A 3,714-nucleotide genomic window follows, 5' to 3' on the forward strand; every position below is an offset into this window, starting at 1 on the left:
TCCACCTATCATTGTTTATTATATCTAAAAGTGTGTTGTTCACAATTTTTTTGTTCACAATTTGCATGTGTGTGTGCTGAAAAACCTGGAATAACTCGTGGAGAAAAATCCCACTTTGACAATCTCAGTCTGACTATAACCTTGTTATAGTGAGCCTGAGATTAGCTAACTACAGACTTGATTGTAAAGGACGTTAGAAATTCCTCTGTTGTTATCAAGAATTGAACCTAGACTTCTCCAAATGGGTGACTAATGCCAAAATTACAATACAATCATGGAGGACTTTGAGACATATAAAATTGCATGATTGCGGAGGATAAATCAATATAACCACTATTTCCCTAATAAGCCTAGACATATCAGAATTCAAGTCCCACAGCTCATCAAATTAAAATCACATAAAATTAAAACCTAGTTTGCTTTTTTGCACACCTCCATCAATCAACACTAGAAAGTCCTACAAGATTTAAACAGCAACACAGACTAATAGTTTAATGACAGCTACAAGCAGAGGTGAAATTGTTTCTCACTCTGCTTCCATTGGATGCATGCAAAAACCTGGAAAACAAAGGGTGGAAGATTACAGGGTTTGCTAGAGGTCTTTGCAGGAAAAGCAAATATACAAGGTGTGTTTGATTTATTAAGAGCAAAAACAGTTGCACATTTACTTGCTTGTAAACCACTGTAGGAATATAGTGAACAAATTTGACGAATTTAAAGTGTTGGTTAAGCCATCAAATGCAGACATTTTAGGAATATTGGAAACAGTGCTGTCAGACATAAGGGATGCAGAATTTTAATATGTTCAGTATTTAATTAGAATTTGTATAAATATAGACAAAAATGATAGGTATGGGAGGGATATGTTATGTTCTTGGCTAAGAAGCACATAGCATCAGTGGCAGTGTTCCAAGTCGACGTGGGTGTGATCAGTGCAATGTCGATTCAGTTTTGATTAGAGTTTTGATTGATTGTGGCACTGGAGGCAATTTAATGCAAGGATAGTTATAAATGGGCAGTGCTCAGGTTTCACTGCTGATCCCCTTATTGTTTTCAATATTTATGTAGATGTAAAACAGAAGGTCATAAGCATTGGAAAAACAAAAGTGAGAGAAGTGTTGCTATAGGCCAATTGACTGTGATGAATATAATGAACAACCATACAGACAAATAGAATGGTCCAATAAATGGTGAATGGATTGGTGAAATGGGGAGTTTTTTTTTTTTTTTTTTTTGGCTGATGTATAAGCTTGCCTTCTTGCATCATATGCCACTACTGATGCTAATCAAAATGTTTTATAATGGGGGATTTTTAACTTTGTGGATATTGACTCAAACTTGAGTGTGGTCACTCACACAGGCCCTCATAGGTAGCACAGTTGGTAGAATTACCATTCTCTCTCCACACCAAGTGGGAAAGAACTGAATTTGGATGATGTGAGGAATTTCTAAATTTTTTCAAAATGTGGCTGAGTTAGTCGGTCTCAGGTAAGGGTAGCATGGTTATTTTATTCCGGGAAACTTGGGTTTTTCATGAAAATTAACTACAGAATACACTCAATTTACAGACAGTATACACAGAGCAATATGGCCTTAGTCGCTGTTGTTCCTTAAACCCTACTACAACAACAACACTCACACAGTACCAATTCTTTTGTGGATTTATTAGATAAATTTTTGACACCAGCATGCTAGAGAGGCAACAAGAGAAAACAATACTCATGATCTGATTATCAGCTCTTCATGCATTTTTTATCTGTAGATAAAAAAACCACTGAGTGTAGTGAAAACTGGGTACTAATGCGGAATTTACTTAAGGATATAACTACCATCAAGGGTAAAGGTTTTGTAAATGCGACTACAATGATCTCAGGCAGTTTTTAAATTCTAGTCAGTAGCACCAACTGAGACTTTATCAACTGCAATTTCTAAAGGGCAGTAGTCATGGAGATAATTTTAGAGACTACTAGGCTTTTCGTAACTAAGAGATACTGCTCAAGGCTTAGACCTAAATAGTTGTCAAACTGATGAGACTGATGGCAGAGAAATAAAATATGTGGGATGCATATAAATTATCAGGGGATGCAGAAGCCTAGAGTAAGTATAAAGTATCTGCAATCAAATCAAAAAGGAGTTAAGCAAGCTAAGGCAGTTACAAGAATTTATAATTGCTTTAGCTTGCCTAAATAATGCTATTTATTTTGTTATTTGGTTTTTTTAGGAGCATTAGCAACCAAGGCCATTTTGCTCCGGGGATATGCGGTGCTCATTCCCTGACCTTTCCGCAACCTCCGTATTTGGTGGTCACGGGCTAATCAAGAAGTATGTACTACGTACTGCTGCTCCTGCCCACCTGGCTACGGAGGTGCCGTAAATAATGCCTTAGCTTGAAAAGTAGCAAAGACTATTTACATAAACACTAAAAGGAAAAGGCATGAAACATATTAGTTCAATAGATATGAATGGTATTGCTGTTAGTAATACCATTCAAAGAAATATTTTACATCTACATTCACATGTTAAGACATTTTTAGGGATGAGAATACTATAAATCTACCAAGTTATAACTGGGAACTCATGGTTTTGTGATAACAGAAGAAAGTGAAAGAGCCCTTGTTGAAACCAAAAGTAAATAAGGCAACTGGAAATTTACTGAATCTATCCTAATATATAAGCACAAATGAGGCAAGCAAACTTTTTGGCCATAATTATGAGAATACCATCAGATTCATGGGAGGTCCCTATAGATTGAATATGCACAAATATCTCTCCTGTTCACAAAGAGGGATCAGAAAGGCAAAGTGAGTAATTACAGATCTATAATTTTTACTTCTGTTTTGTATCCTTCAATACTTCTTTAACCTTCAGTGGTTAAAGAAGTATTGAAGGATCAGCTTGACGATACAGTTAATAAGTTATATGGAAATCAGAGCTTGGATTTTTTAAGCTAAGATCTTGTCTGGCAAATCCAATTATTGTGATACGGTAACCAAGGAACAGGGCAAAAAATAATTTTGACATCATATATAAGGGAGTGCTGATAAATTCTTAGCCCTATCTACTTCCAATTTTTTTTATTTATTTTTTTATTTTTACGAATGGGTTAAAATTACAAAATAGCATATATTTTTATATTAAACAGCCTATTTGTCAAAAAAAACCCTAATACCAATTTTTATTTTTATGGGTCAAAGAAAGGATATCAGCCCAAACATCACTTTCAATAAAACAAGACAGGACAGTTATGAAGTAAGTGTTTCTATAGGGGAAAACACCAAAGGAAATTCATTCTGATATGTTGGTAACATTAAGAGAACAGTATCCATGCCATTCAATCATTAAAAGCTTAAAAACTGGGTTGCAAAATTTAAAGGGCTTTTTTAACATTGAGGATGCATAGAGGACAGGAAGACCAGTTTCTGCAATAATGTCTGAAAATGCTGTTTCACACCACGATACTGGCTGATAGACAAATTTTTGTTAAATGGATAGCTGAGACACTTTCCATATTGGATATGTTATGCACATTCCATATTGGATATGTTATTCATGACATTTTGGACATGTAGAACCATTCTACCAAAAGGTCCCCAAAGTCTGAATGCTGATCAAAAGTAAGAGTGTATCCTGTTTTCAGCTGCCATTCACTAGTTTAAGCAAGGTGCCAATGATTTTTGGCACCTTGCTTAAAATTTGCTTTGTTATAAACTGTGT

The sequence above is a fragment of the Mastigoproctus giganteus genome, chromosome 3 (assembly GCF_048544385.1).
Source record: "Mastigoproctus giganteus isolate SK-2022 chromosome 3, ASM4854438v1, whole genome shotgun sequence".
Classification (NCBI taxonomy): domain Eukaryota; kingdom Metazoa; phylum Arthropoda; class Arachnida; order Uropygi; family Thelyphonidae; genus Mastigoproctus; species Mastigoproctus giganteus.